This window comes from Oryctolagus cuniculus, chromosome 14 (assembly GCF_964237555.1).
Source record: "Oryctolagus cuniculus chromosome 14, mOryCun1.1, whole genome shotgun sequence".
NCBI lineage: Eukaryota > Metazoa > Chordata > Mammalia > Lagomorpha > Leporidae > Oryctolagus > Oryctolagus cuniculus.
In genome coordinates, this window is record NC_091445.1 from 53,382,802 (window position 1) to 53,399,840 (window position 17,039).

Here is a 17,039-nt window from a genome sequence, read left to right on the forward strand (position 1 = left end):
GGATTCATCTTATTTTCTCTCATTTCCTAATTGTGTTCCATCTTTTTCCCAAGCATGTTCTAACCTCTTTTCTGCATTTGTTGTTGGTCACTCTGTTAAGGGAATTTTAATACTGACTGTTAAATATTTATGATCACAAAATGCTTTAGACTAGCAGCCATAACAATTTGCTGCATATTTATTTAGTGATTCTCACACTCGGCTGCAATTTATAATGACTTGAGAAGTTTTAAAAAGATATAATGCTTAGGTATCCTTTACAGATGCTTTAATTTAATTAATCAAGGCAATGGCTGGCTCACTCTAGCAATGTAAAATGGTTTGCATGCTTGTAGTACATTCCAAGGACAGAAGCATTGTAGAAAGCCATGACTTTCTTAAGACTTAGGAATTATCCTTAATTCCTTTCTGTGCCAAGAATCTTGTCAGTTGGTTTTAAATAATGTTGAAATCTCAAAATGATTGTATAATTTAATCCCCACTTTAAAGTGGAAGCACAGCTGTATAGGAGTAAGTAAATGTTCAGAGACATATCAAAAATTTTAAAGTGTAAGATTAAAATAAATTCTCTCAGCAAAGTTTTCTATAGTTAGCACAATTGTTGAGATTTAGGGGATTTATATAGATATATAGATAAATATAGAAATATATCTCCTGTTATACTCAAACTTGTTTGTGTTAATAATTCTAATTTTAGGCAATATTTCCTTGACACTAAATTCTACTCAAAATACAGGTGTTCAAATATGGAATAACACTGAAGACTTAGACTAAATTTAAGGGGATGCTAACTAGCTTACTTATGGTTGAAGAACAAATTAAGCCATATGTATGTACAACAAAAATTTTTTGACAGATATCACGTTACAGAACTTCCATTTCACTTATTCAGTTATGGATTTCTACATGATGTTCAGTTATTTTCATGGCATTTAAAGGATATCAACATCCTTTTAAGAGATATGTATTCCAGGATTTCTACTTTGTTTTATATTTATGATTATTTTAATGCAAAAATATAGCTCCAAAGTTTTCTCTAATTTTATTTGAATGTAAAGAAATCAAAATTTTAATTTTTTTAAACTTTTACTTAGTAAATATAAATTTCCAAAGTAAAGTTTATGGATTACAATGGCTTTTCCCCCCATAACTTCCCTCCCACCCACACCCCTCCCATCTCCTGCTCCCTCTCCCATTCCATTCACATCAAGATTCATTTTCAATTATCTTTATATACAGAAGATCTATTTAGTATATATTAAGTAAAGATTTCATCAGCTTGCACCCACAAAGAACATAAAGTGTAAAATACTGTTTGAGTACTAGTTATAGCATTAATTCACATTGGACAACACATAAAGGACAAAGATCCCACATGAGGAGTAAGTACACGGTGACACCTGTTGTTGACTTAACAATTTGACACTCTTGTTTATGGCGTCAGAAATCTCCCTAGGCTCTAGTCATGAGTTTCCAAGGCTATGGAAGCCTTTTGAGTTCACTGACTTAGATCTTAGACAAGGTCATAGTCAAAGTGGAAGTTCTCTCCTCCCTTCAGAAAAAGGTACCTCCTTCTTGATGGTCCGTTCTTTCCACTGGGATTTCACTTGCAGAGATCTTTCATTTAGGTTTTTTTTTTTTTTTCCCCAGAGTGTCTTCGCTTTCCATGTCTAAAATACTCTCATGGGTTCTTCAGCCAGATCCTAGTGCCTTAAGGGCTGATTCTGAGGCCAGAGTGCTGTTTAGGACATCTGTCATTCTATGAGTCTGCTGTGTATCCCGCTTCCCATGTTGGATCATTCTCTCCCTTTTTGATTCTATCAGTTAGTATTAGCAGACACTAGTCTTGTTTGTGTGATCCTTTTGACTCTTAGACCTATCAGTGTGATCAATTGTGAATTGAAATTGATCACACTTGGACTAGTGAGATGGCATTGGTACATGCAATCTTGATGGGATTGTATTGGAATCCCTGGCACATTTCTAACTCCACCATTTGGGGCAAGTCAGATTGAGCATGTCCCAAATTGTGCATCTCCTCCCTCTCTTATTGCCACTCTTATATTTAACAGGGATCACTTTTCAGTTAAATTTCAACACCTAAGAATGAATGTGTGTTAATTACAGAGTTCAACCAATAGTATTAACTAGAACAAAAAAGAAATACTAAAAGGGATAAAGTATTAAATTGTACATCAATAGTCAGGACAAGGGCTGATCAAGTCACTGTTTCTCATAGTGTCCATTTCACTTCAACAAGTTTCCTTTTTTGTGGTTGGTTAATTGTCACCAATCAGGGAGAACATATGATAATTTGTATTTAAAAATATAAAAAAGTTTTTTCTGAATAATTACTAATATTTACTTCAGTTGGTTACAGATTGTACTAAATTTGTAGAATGTGAAACTTGAAAATGTTAGCTGAAACTTGAAAATCTTTGCTATGTTTATTTACTGTATTGTACTCTATCATGAGATCTTGCACTGTAGCTTCCTAAGCCATTTGCAGGGGAACATTTCAAAATAAACATCAACGGTGAATGCAACCTATACAAGCAGTAAGATCAGTAACCTTTACTGATTTTCAACATGGAAATAACACTATTGTAATGACATTCATGATGCATCTTTTTCCAAAGTATGTTGAAAATTCTTTTTTTTACTCCCAAAGCATATAATTCTGATTTATTAGTATGAACAGAGACTTGCAGCATTCTATTTTATTTTTTTAAATAAAATACATGGGATATTTAAGAAAAAAACTAATTTAAACATAACTACAATGATCATTATTTCAGTGCTGGAGTGCATATAACAAGTTAGCTCTTTTGTAAATTCACAAACCTATTATTGTCCTTTATATTCTTGTTTCCAACTTCATGCAAGAAGTTGGGTCTACATATTAAACAAATGTGATTTTCTCTTATTTAAAAACTGATAATGGGTGTTGATAAAAAGGAAGGATTAAGAAATTCATGAAAATTAGAGAATTACAAAAAATAATTGTGAAAAATAAAGAATCCTGTCTGACTATAGTTAGTAGCAATCTAGCATTTGCTAAGATTTCATTTAAAAAAGAGACTAAACAGGCATTTTTACTACATGTGGTTTTAATCAGTGTGATATAGTTTTCAGTTCCTTTGATTAATGAGTACATTCTCAGCTCTTAGGTGTTACCTATTTGTTCAGAAGCCATAGAAACACCCTGACTTAACTGGCTAAAACACACTTTTTTGACTTACTTAATTAGCTTCTCTGGGGTTGCTAATAATCATACAGCCTTGACTGTGAACCATGTAATTATTTTGACATTACTTCTCTCCCTGGGATATCTTATTCTTGATGTCATCATTTCTCCACTTCAGTTTTTGACTAGTGATTTTACAACCATAATAAAACTATGACTAAAATATACAAATATATATATGTATATATTATATTCTAACATTTTTGTGAGATACTTGGTGTCAAATTTCATTTACACTGTGATAACAACTATGTGCTGTACACTATTTGATAAACTATTTAACAAATTATAAAACTACTTAAAACAAAGATGAATTAATGCTTATCCCACCAGACCATATGCATATGAACTTTTTGTTTTAATGATTGATTTATGAGGGAGTTGAAGAATGATTAAATAAATTTCTGGAAAATTGAAATTGCAAAATCATGGATTTGATAGGTTTTGTCAATGAAGAAAAATGCTTTTTCTTTGTTAATTTATGTTTGAAGAAAGGAAAAAGAGAGGGAAAGATACTGTGAGCATTGATATCAAAGAAACGGTAAGATAATGGCTTCATATGGCAATTTAATGCTGTGTCACAAATTTTTCTTATTCCAAATATTTTAATTCTAAATTGATGAAGACAAAAATGTATTAATGCTGATCATACACCAAAAATAACCAATGCTGATGAATAAAAACTCTTTTGAAGCGGAGCAGAGCAGTGTTGCCAGTCTGAGTTTGTCATCCTATCCCTATTTTAGGAGTAGTCAGAATGTATAGTCATAAATGCTTTAAATTCTCATAAATACTCCCAAGTGCAAGGAAGAAATCTGGCCATCTGAATCACCCGCCCTTCCCCCTATAGCACTAGAACCAATCCAACTTTCCCAAGCCTTCTTCTTCCAGGTTGTCTAGAACGAGCTCTGCACCCACCAGACAACAGCAACAGAGTTTCAGCACATTCCTGTAAATCTGACATCCTCAGATGCTGTCAAGGCAATCACTTTACTCAGATCAAACTTGTATCTCATGTATTCCTCTGCCTTCATTGATAGGAGTTCCAGTGCCCCTGAATAGGATTAAGTCTGGCATGGACTGCAAATCTCCACCTCTCCTGCCCCCTAGGCACTCACAACTCTGTCCTGAGTCCTCCATGAGCAATGCATGTTTCATCCCTGTTTACATAGAGCTCCTGCTTCCCATTCATGACCTATAACCTTCTCTTCAATTTATTCTACTCTAGTCTGACAATCCTCTCCACGCCCCCCAATTTCTGATTCTATTTGTTCAGCTTTTGTTTTCTTATGCAGATCAAATTCAACAGTTATCATTATATTCATTCCTCTCTGACTGGGAAATATCACAGTTTTAAAATCTAGTACTTATATTATTTAATTTTGTTTTTCTTTTAAAAATATGTATGACAGACAGGTAATGTTGCACATTTATGGGTTACTGTGTGATGCTTTGATAACATGTTTACATTGTACAATGCCTCAAATATTAACATGTGTGGAAATATTCAAGATCTTATGTTTAATTTTAGTAGAGAAATATGCAGTATATTGCCATTATCTATAGTTACAATGCTGTGGAACAGAATCCCAGATATCCCTACTCCTATCTAGCTGTAACTTAGCAGATATTAGTCAACCCTCCCCCATTCCCTACTCTTTCTCCACAACCTATGGTAACTGCCTTTACACTTTTAAATTTTATGACTTCACCTTTATTTTAGAGTCCACATATGAATGAGATCATGTGATTATTGTCTATATTGCTGAATCACTTCTATTGCATCTTCATCAGTACTGATCTTTGGCATTATTGAGAAACTAAATTTAGTTTTTAGTATTATGAGGAATTTCCATGTGGTAACTATAATGGTCACCCCAATTTATACTACCACCAAATTTTAACTAGGAAGGATTCCTTTTTGTTTACATTCTTGCCAACGGTTGTTATTTTTGTATTCCTGATGAAGCGCCCTCACTGTAGTAAGAAGATATCTCGTTGTGATTTCCATGATTAGTGCTGTTGATCACTTTTCACATATGCAGGTCTTGTCCTGTGAGGCCCACACACTGTCAGGATTGTGGAGTGATGGTGTTCTTCAACAAGAAGCACTGGAGACAGTTATGGTGAACATATCCATTTATTAGCAGTTAGGCATCAGCTTTTAGAGGGCAGGCAAAGAGGGGTGGCTAACTCAAGGTAGCAACACTAATTCTATGAGATAAAGCTGATATTGGTGCTGCTATGCTCCTCCAATCAGCTTGAAGGTCACATAGTCCATATAGTCTTCCAGGTGATCTTATGAGTCTGGGCCACATCCAGGAGCTGTTTATCTAGCTAACAGTTTTCAGGCCTCTGAGCAGGAAGTGGGGGTGGGGGAAATGTGCCTGGGGCCCCTGCCACCTGCCAACATACAGGACATATATGGGTCTCAGTGTGCTGAATCTTCTACCAGGGTTTTTCTCTGGGGGTATGGTGTGCCATGTCCTCTTGACCTCCTGCATTTGCTAGGCAGGAAGTCTTCCAGCCAGGCACAGGATCACCCACAAATGTATCTACTGGTATTCTTTATTTGTATACCTTCTTCTGTGAAGAGTACACTCATTTTTTTTTTTTTTGTACAATTTTAATCTGGTTGTTTTCTTACTTTGAGATATTTGAAATGTAGGTCTATTGAAATCAACCCTTCATCAGAAATTGAACTGGGCAATGACTTTTTAAATGTGACTCCCAAAGCACAGGCAACAAAAGCCAAAACAGATGACTGATATCACCTCAAATTAAAAAGCTTCTACACAGCAATAGAAAAATAAAATCAACACAATGAGGAGATGATGTAAGGAATGGAATACAATACTCACAAGCACTAAGCGTGATTTGTTTTAATGTGTGTCTCATTCAATGTGTGAATTATAGTGGACAAAATTTTAAAACAATAATCAAAATACAAGATTATCATTTGAAACAATACATACAGAAAATTGATATTGATATTGATACTTTTATCCACTACATATGGCAAGTATATTGGTGAATATTCCACAGGTATATCAGAGTAATAAGTGTGATATTTTAATTAATAGACAGCTTAAGGAAACTAGATGTTATTTACAATAAATGAATAATAGAATAATACAACAAAGGGTTGCTAAGTTAAGAGGAAGAAATAAAAATAGTATTACTTGTATTTGCAAAAACTGTCCTGAAGAACATGCTTACATTAGCATAAGTGCAGTTCATCTGCATTATATTTGTGTGCATCTCAAATTTTTGATTATAATTTAATATAATGTGTTTTTTATAAAATAAAAATATATTTATTTATTATTTATATTTGAATCACTCATTTTAAAGATTTATTTATTTATTCAAAAGTAAGAGTTACAGTTATATAGCAATGAAAAAATTTGTTAATACAGATTCTGCCAATTTCTAAGATATGTAAAAATGATCACTTATTGAGAATTGATAATTTCTAAATAATACATTTCTGTGAATGCAGAGAGGGTTATATGGTTAAAAGGCATAGCCTAATGCCTAGTGTATATTAGACACTAAATAAGTAAAATGAGCCAAGAATAAAAACCTTGACTTTCCTACTTTGGATGAGTTGTTGAATCTTTGGGTCTCACTATCTTTCTATTTTTTTTTAATGATGATTTATCTATTTGAAAGGCAGAGTTACACATAGGCAGAGGCAGGGACAGATAGATAGAGAGAGAAGTCTTCCATCCTATGGTTCACTCCCCAAATGGCTGCAATGGCTGGAGCAAAGCCTATCTGAAGCCAGGAATCAGGAGCTTCTTCCAGGTCTCCCACGCAGGTTCAAGGATCCAAGGACTTGGGTTATCTGCTACTGCTTTTCCAGGTCATAGCAGAGAGCTGCATCATAAGTGGAGCAGCCAGGACTTGAACCGGTGCCCATATGGGATGCCACGCTGCAGGTGGCAGCCTCACCCACAATGCCATAGTGCTGGCACCAAGGTCTCACTATCTTATACACAAGAAAAAAACAGTAAGGTGATGGAATTTCAAAATTGTTTTAAGGCTAAAAATTTCCTATTTCTTTGGTGAAATTAAGTAACGTATATTAAACTAATTTTATAAAACTAGTGAATCTTATCCATCATCAGAAACTGCACTTAAATCTAAAAAGAGTCCCAAGTATTACAACTAATATTAACTATAATACAAATATACCTATATAATGTAGATGTAAAATATCTACATTAAAATCAACCTGCATTAAGAAGAACTTTATGAACACTAATTCCTTCAATTCTCACAATTCATTTAGTTTTGCTTTATGTATACCAGGTCCTAACAGCCCATAGATATTTGAAGGAAAAGTAATTTGGAGCAAAGTAAATAGTCTCACATGTATTCTAAAAACCTATGCAAGAATGCATGGAGGCAAGTTTAGAAACCATATTTGTGGTTCGGATACTCATACCAAGCTCTTATTTGTGTTGCTTAAATTTAGTCTCCATTGTTTCATCTTGTATTGGAGACACTAACAACTTACAGATACTTTGGAAAGATTATCAATATATGTTTAATACTGGTGATGGGGCCCAGCAAAATGTTGGTGCTCTATAATAGTCTAGATTACTGAAGAATAAATTTTGTGATACGGTAACATAATAACTATAAAACCAGTATTAATATAGAATCAGACACTTGAAAAACAGATTCTTAAATAATTAAATGCATAGATATATTTTTGTGTCAAATTTTGTATAGAAAAATCACTTAACTTAAATTTAGATAAATGTAGAAATACAACATAGAGATAGAAAAGTCATTACACATTGATCCTAGATACCCAGTTACACTATATTTCCACAACTGAACTGAAAAAGAATCATGAATGAACCATTTGTTCAAGATTAATGTTAAGATATAACACAGAAAGGAATGCATATAAGGAAATTTTCAAAAGCAGAGGGTTTTTTTAATCAATATAGACATTTTCATTTTATAACTGAAGTGCCTATAATTGCTCAAGGAAGAATTCCTTGAAAATTTTTGAGTGTACTGTGTAATAGCACACATGACAGCAAGAGCTCCACAAGATAAATTCCTGCTCCTACCAAAAGTGTCAGGTCATATTACACAGTATTGCAGTAATAGATTTTATAATAAATTTAACTTTTCTTACTGTTATATCTCAAGTAACAAAACTTTATAGTTTTAATACTTTATCAACCTTTTTCAATACATGTTGTTAGCAATGGAAAAATAATATTTTAGATAAAAGATTCCAAAGTCACTTATTTGATAATTTTCCTTATAAACATTATACCTTCTGGACTTGTGATTATATACTCAGCATGTTTCATAAAAGAATTTTGGTATTCATTTATTCCAAGACCTGAACTTCTTCCAAGCACTATTTTTTTCTAAATACAGTTTGGAAATTTCTTTGTTAATGTTGCCAGTTGCTAAGCAACAGCCCTCTTTCCTTGTTGCTATGGTGACTCTTGAATCAAGCAGGACACAAAGCCATCTGTTTAAACCAACACTCTCCTTTTCTTTAAAGTATGGCCAGTTCTCTCACCCAGAGGCAAGAAGGAGTACATGAAATATAACTTAAGATCTTGGTAGCTGTGTGGGTAAAACTCGAAAATGTAATATTTCTTTTTTTTTGTTGTTTCTAAAGTAATCACTTCCCAGTAAAAGACATAATTATTACATTTACAAATGCTAAATTTATAATACATTAAAAGTACTTTCTGAAATGACAACGAAGAAGCAGGAGTAAAACTAAACCAACCAATACAGCTTCAGATATTCTAAACTATCAGTTTTATTTCCTTTACTGTGATGTATGTCTGTAAGTGCACATCCTAAAATAATACTTTAAAGAAGGTTTGATTATGTAAAGAGAAAAGCCAACTTGTTTAATCCCACAGAGTCTTTGGAAAAGAAGTGAACAAGTTGGCATTTACACAATTTTGAATATAAAGTGAAATTTGTCTTACATTTCCATATTGCAAAGCTAATACCATGCCTTTGACTACTATCTTTGTGTTGTAAGAATATGCCTGGGGGTATAACCTCACTTTAGTTACAAGTTCTACCCAGTATTATTTATACATATCTAAGCATGAATCAGGAAATTGCTATTCCCAACCAATTGTTCAGAGTCTGATAAACAAAGTTAACTTGCACTCAATGCTGAGTGAATAGGTTTGGAGTATTTTTCTCACACTAAATGGGATAAATGCAGACATTCATATCCCTACAATTACAATATTGGCATAGTTATTGTACCACTGATTTTTAGCTTTGCCCTCTTGTTTGTCATTTCAGTATCTCAATTTTATTATTTACTTTTATCCTTGAGATTATATATTTTTAATTTATATTATAGCCGAAGTCTTAATGCTTCACCAAATAAAGAGTGCAACAAGTAAAAAGTTAAAAGACCATATATGTCATATATTTTCAACAGATTAGTAAAGTAGGGAGCTCTCTTTATTTCCCTTTCAAAATACTTCTGTTTTCCCAAATGTCCACTAAATTGCTTTGGAAACAGCACCTAAAATGACTTTCTTCCTTCCTAAAATAATACTTGATGTTCAAAACCAAGCACTTAGTATTTAAAAATGCATAATTGGATTATACATACTTACATAGTGTGTAAGATGAGTAATACCTACTTTTATTTCTACACAAGTTAGTTGTGTTTGTCATTTCCTATGAATGACAGAAATAATGCCAACATAATGATCTTGTATTAATGAAATAAGGTTGGCATTATGATTTCCTGCTTTTATTAGACACGAATGTGTTTTAACTCAGTATGTATTTACCAAGGAAAAAAGAAGGCACATATTTCAAGTGAAACTAGACACCAAATAAACCTGGAACTTAATTAACTTTATTATTTTTCTTTCTTGGTTTTTCTTTTTTTTAAAAAAGCTTTTATTTAATGAATGCAAATTTCATAGGTACAACTTTAGGAATATAGTGGTTCATCCCCCCCATATCCACCTTCCCACCCCCACTACCTTACCCCCTCCTAGTCCCTCTCCCATCCCATTATTCATTAAGATTCATTTTTATTTAACTTTATATTCAGAAGACCAACTCTATACTAAGTAAAGATTTCAACAATTTGCATCCACACATACACACAGCAAATAAAGTACTGTTTGAGAACAAGTTTTGCAGTTTATTCTCATGATACAACTCATTAAAGACAGAGGTCCTGCATGGGGAGTAAGTGCACAGTGACTTCTGTTTTTAATTAAACAGTTACTACTCTTATTTATTTATGATGCCAGTAATCACCAGAGGCTCTTGCCATGAACTGCCAAGGATATGGAAGCATTTTGTGACCACAAACTCCATAAATACTTAGACAAGGCCAGAAGCAAAGTGGAAATTCTCTCCTCCTGTCAGATAAAAGTACATCCTTCTTTGATGGCTCCTTCTTTCTACTGGGGTCTCACTCACAGAGATCCTTCATGTAAGATATTTTTTGCCAGTGTCTTGGCTTTCATGTGTGAAATGATTTTATGGGCTTTTCAACCACATTCGAATACCTTAAGGACTGAATCTGAGGTCAGAGTGTTACTTAAAGCAATTATCATTCTATCCTCATCCTCGTAATACCTCGAGACTCTCTTCAGATTCGTAGCAATATTTTCATGTACCATATTCCATAATTAAATTTCCTTAATTACCAGGATGCAAGGTAAAATAAAATACAATCTGTTTGGAATTTCTTTTATTTTCATATCATTCTGTATTCCTTTTTATCTATTTTAAGGGCTTTGTTAATATCTTAGGTTATAGTACTGGGCTTTTGAATGCTATATATAATTTACTTCACCAAACACAAATTGCCAGGGGCCAGTGGTGTGACACAATGCATTAAGCCGCTGCCTAATATATCAGCATTCTAAGTCAGATTGCCTATTCTTGTCCCAACTACTCTGCTGTCAACCCAGTTTCCTGCTAATGCATATGGGAAGACAGAATATTGCCCAAGTACTTGGGTTCCTGCCACCATGTGAAAGACCAGGATGGCATTCTTGGCCCCAAGATTTGAACATTATAGATGTTTAGATAGTGAATCAGTGAATGGAAGAGATCTTTCTATCTCTTTCTCTCTCTGTCTTTCTTTTTCTCTTTCTCCCTCTCTTTCTCGCTGCCCCATTGTTCTGCCTAATAAATAAATAAAATTAAATACATATTAAAATATGGATCATAAGTATCTTAACAATTTTATCTGAGCTTGAAACATTCCATACTAATGTAGGCTTTTCTATAAGTAAAAGACTGTGCAAAATATTTGTATTTTCAGATTCAGAAACTGTTTCACTTAATATACTGTCAATTGTTAATTGTTTGTTTTGTTAACTCTTTACATGTACTTTAATATCAACTTAAGTCTTTGTGACTTAAACACAGAATTATGAGGAACATATTATATATATACATTTATAAATATATATCTTGTTTATAATTTGGGGGAAAGAAATGTGTTTGGTTAAAAGGTAAGGTTAAGCTGATACATTGCTCTTCAAAAAAAGAAATCATTGCAAAGCCATTTGATCAATAAGTTATTTTAATAATTTATTCCGTAGATGTAAAAATTATTGACAATCTTTTTTGTTCTTGAATGCACTTTGAAGCTTTCAAAGAATTTGTTATTTTAATCTACATTTTCAGATTTATTAGCACAATAGTGTTAATAATAACCCTTTATCTGCTTAATGCCTACATTAATTTCTTGCCTGAATTTTTTAACCTGTAAATTATTAGAATTATGCTATTTGTTTCAAAATATGTGAAAATTTCCCAGCTAGGTTTATGTTATGTTTAATTCCACTATGATAAGTAATGTATTTTATTTGTTCTGAATTATTTCAATTATTTACTGAAAGCTCTTATATGGTTCACAATACAGTCTACTTTAGTAACTTATTCATGTGGCACTTTAATTAGTGCATATAAAACACTATACCCTTTTGAGAGAGTGTATCTATAAATATCTACTAAGTCAGTTTGACAGGCTTGATCATGTATTCAATATCTTTACTGATGTCCTGAAAATATCTTGTTTAACTCAAATGTTTAGAGCTCTAAGTCAGCCCCAAGTACTATTTTAATGACATCCCACAAATATCGCTACAATGAATAAGAGGTCTTCAAAAACTTCATGGAGAATACATATTATGGAAAAGTTATAGATTTTTAAAATGTACCAAAATAAATTTACATTTTAGTTCTACCTTTCCACAAACTTTTGAAGTGTATTTCTGTTCAATTAAATAAACTTTCTGTCTTTTGATTTTTCTCCTCATTGTAGACATTGTAGAGGTATTTTGAGATATACGTTCATCATTGAACTCTATGTTATTCCCACTATTGCACGAAACTTTATTAAATTGGATGAGACGTAATTTGAGGCTATCCAATCAAAGTTATTCACTCAATGGAAGCCTCTGTATTTATTATAGATTTTTCATTTTTTTATTTTTCTCCTTTCTTTTATCTATTGTGCTTATTTGTTCTTGTGTTACATCTAGTTAATCTCAATTTCTAAAGAATTTCTTTTTGTATCTACTCTTTTGAAGTTTTGTCATTTCGATTCAACTTTGTTCTAATTCTAATTTATGCCATGCTTTTATGTCTTTGATTATTTTTGTCTTTTAACTTGGCTTGAAACAGTCTGTAACCTTTTCAATCTTTTTCTTTGCACATCTTTTGGCTTTTTTTTTTTATTATTTACAAGGAAGCAATTTTTCCATTTGAAGTAGATTTTCCCTATTAAAATGAGATTAGATGCAGAGAATATTCCTAATGTCACAGACCTTATATTTGTTTTGTAAAGTTTTTACAAATTTTAATGTCAGCATCCTTACATTGCTTGGTTCTGCTACCTAATTCCATCTTGACACTCTCTTCTGTACAGCTGGGAGCTCTCGTGCTTGAGAATTCTAAAGGACTGCACTTGTCCTGCCCCTCTGGTCCTTCTTCCTGTTTAACTCACCTTGGATTGGAAAGGTGAAACCCTCCCATTTTAAATCTGCTTTATAGTGAATACCTATTAACTAACTTTGGATCTACATGTCCTCTGGCCCACAGATTCCATATCCTTTTCCTATCACTACACAGATGTGCATACCATGCCCATCTTGGGATTTGGCAATTTTCTACCATCTTCTTGTCTATTGGGTATATAAGGATAAATTTACACCTAATATTTCCCAAGAGTTTATTATTTTGTATTTTTAAGAATATGAGTATTTATGATTTTAAAAAAATATGCTTTCTCCTGCCCCAAATCACCTGCAATCACTTTTACCATCTTGCTTTGTTTTTATAATCTTAGATTTGGAACTTTAAATTCCATCTGTTTTGGGGTCACTCATTCTGCTGAATCCCATGTTGTTTTAGATAATTTATTCCATGAATAATATCATATTGACTTAACAAGGTTAAGAGCATTTGGCATAGTGTTAAGACATCACTTGGGATTCTAGTATCCAATATTGGAATCTCTAGGCTCAATTATTGGTTCTACTCCAGACACTAGTTTCCCACTATTTACACCCTGGAGATAGCAGTGATGGCAGATGTAATTGGGTCCCTACTGCCCATATAGGAAATCCACACTTAATTCATGGCTCCTGACTTCAACTGATCCAGCTTCTGCTGTTTGTGAGAATATGGAGAGTGAACTAGCAGACGGCTCTGTCTTTCTCTAATATTAAAATAAACAACTAAAATAATAACAAAATGTATTGAATTTTATTCCTATTAGGTCTTGATCAGAGCAGAGGATGATAAAGAGCTGAAGTTCTGGAGAGGGGCCATGTTCCTCCGAGCATCATTAGAGAAAGACAGGAAAGTTAGGGTAGGGTTTTGATGAAGGAATGGTCCAACCATTACTCAATTTCATATCATTGCTCATCATTAATGCAATTATGGCAGCCTCATAATTTTCCTGGGATTCCAATTTGCTCTCAAAATTTTGTTTTCTTCCTATTCATATGTCCCAGCCTCCTATCAATGAGTTTCATAAATGACTGGAAAGTATTCTAAACCCCCCAAAAAAATCCATCACTCTTTTTTCCATCTTATGTCCCTTTGTTTATGGAACGGTAGTCTTTTTACTCTTGTCTAAATTTATGGTTAGTGGTCTATGATTATAAATTTAAATTATGTTGTTGCAAAAAGTTAAAGGAAGATAAAAATAAAGGAAAGAAGAGGAGGTAATTGACAGAGGGAAGAAATCTGGCAGTATGATTATTTTATTATAATTGTATGAGGCCAGCGCCGCGGCTCACTAGGCTAATCCTTCCGCTGCGGTGCCAGCACCCCGAGTTCTAGTCCCGGTTGGGGCGCCGGATTCTGTCCCAGTTGCTCCTCTTCCAGTCCAGCTCTCTGCTGTGGCCCAGGAATGAAGTGGAGGATGGCCCAAGTGCTTGGGCCCTGCACCCCCATGGGAGACCAGGAGGAAGCACCTGGCTCCTGGCTTCGGATCAGCATGGTGCTGGCCATAGCGGCCATTTGGGGGGTGAACCAACGGAAGGAAGACCTTTCTCTCTGTCTCTCTCACTAACTCTGCCTTTAAAAAAAAAGAATTTTATCTATGAAATACATGGAATATGTTCTGTTTATATTAATAAATATAGAAAATTTTAATTTTAGTTATTATGATGTGTCCATTGTTAAGGTAGTAGAATAAAAATTCTGTGTTTCTTTCCCTAAGGTGGATCTTGAGCTACAAGAGAAGGAGTCAGACCATTAAATTATCAGAATGAAGTAATGATTTAGCAAGAATTGGAAAAAGAGTCCTCTGATGGGGGAGTGGAACTTTATGAAGCTGTAATTGCACATAAAAAAAAAAGGCAGAGAGAGAGAGAGAGAGAGAGAGAGAGATGACAGGCAGAGATAGCATCTGATGGTTCACTACCCAAATTGTCAGGTCTGATTTAGGTTTAAGTCAGGAGCCAGCAACTCCAACATAATCTCCCACATGGATGTCAAGGGTCCATGTATACAAGTCATTTTCCAATGCCTTCCATGGCACAGGAAGTTGGATTGGAAGTAAGGCAGCCAGGGGTTGACTGGAAATCCAGTGTACCACATCAGTATCACAAGAAGTGGCTTATCCCACTGCATCACAATGCATAGCTCCTAATTCATATATTTTACATATATTCCATAGTGGTACACACTACTAAAATATGGAGTAATTCAAAGCATTTGTAGAAAATTGTATTAGGAAGTGTTTATTTTGGTACACAAAAATCAAAGGCAAATTTTTTCATAATACATATTTGGTGTTAACTTTTTGAAAATTCCTCATACATCTACACTATTGTATAGAAATGACATATAAAATTAATTAGTAATACAATCTGCAAATAGTGAGATTTCATCAGGGAATTTCAAAATTTATAAATTACATACCATATTTCAGTTTTCTTTGGCTTCATATTCTCAAGTGTGTTTAATCAATTTAAAGTTATTTTCTTGTAGACTTTTTAAAATTTGATAACTTGTTAAAAAGTGACATTGTACTAAAAATATTTTGTTCCCTGATGACTTACTGATGAAGTTAATCTAACCAACATTTTACTCAAATAATTGCTGCTAATGTTCCCAACTCCAAGATCCTTGGCTGACTTTTAAATAGAAATTAACAAGAAACCAATGTGGAATCCAGAAAATATTTAAGGGGTTTTACACTCTAGAACAAGAAAGACAGGAATGGGTTCTGCTCACTGATTGCCCATGGGAGTTGAATAGGTGATTTATGGGGTTGAGGAAGCATGGCAGTTTGTCCTTGGCACAGGCCACCCTCATTTGCATCCTGCCTGTAGTTCTGGCTCATTCACATTGGCATGGGACTCTTCGGTTTGTACCCAGTTCGAAGTTCCTATAGGCACTATTGGTTTTTGGCATAAGACACACAAAACGGTGGTGTTGCTCACTATCACCACCCCAGGGAGGCTACATATGGATCATATTGTGCTACCTGGGTCAGCCATGCAAGCTAAGGAAGTTGCTAAGCAAGCAGTAGGGAATCTTTTGGGGTCAAGATCCAAAAACATCTTGCTTCTGATTATTTGGGACTGGAGATGCATACATATCAGGTTGAAAGGGGCTTGACAAGGCAAATTCTATTTCTATTTTGTCTCACTAGTCATTTTGTATCACCCATTCTTTGACACAAAACTATATCATTAAAAAAAAAACCTATATCATTAAAAAAAGGTGAATAAATCAAATAAACGCAGAGTGGACAATGAGAGAGAGAGAGACAGAGAGAATGGTCTTCCTTTTGCCGTTGGTTCACCCCCCAGCGGCTGCTGCGGACCTGCTGATCCGAAGCCAGGAGGCAGGTACTTCCTCTTGGTTTCCCATGTGGGTGCAGGGCCCAAGGACCTGGGTCATCCTCCACTGCCTTCCCGGGCCACAGCAGAGAGCTGGATTGGAAGAGGAACAACCGGGACAGAATCTGGCAGCCCGACTGGGACTAGAACCCGGGATGCCGGCGCCGCAGTGGGAGGATTAGCCTATTGAGCTGCGGCGCTGGCAACACCCTAATTGAATTTTAATCATTTTTGCTGGGAAGGTAGTTAAAAAGACAGCTTTTTTATATGGTTTTTTTTTTAATGCAGATAAATATGTGTATGGGAGAAAGAGAGAGAGAGAGAGAGAGAGAGAGAGAGAGTCTTCCATCCACTGATTCACTCCCCAGATGGCCACAATGGCCAAGCTGGGCCAGGATGAATCCAGTAGCCAGGAGCTTAATCAGGAT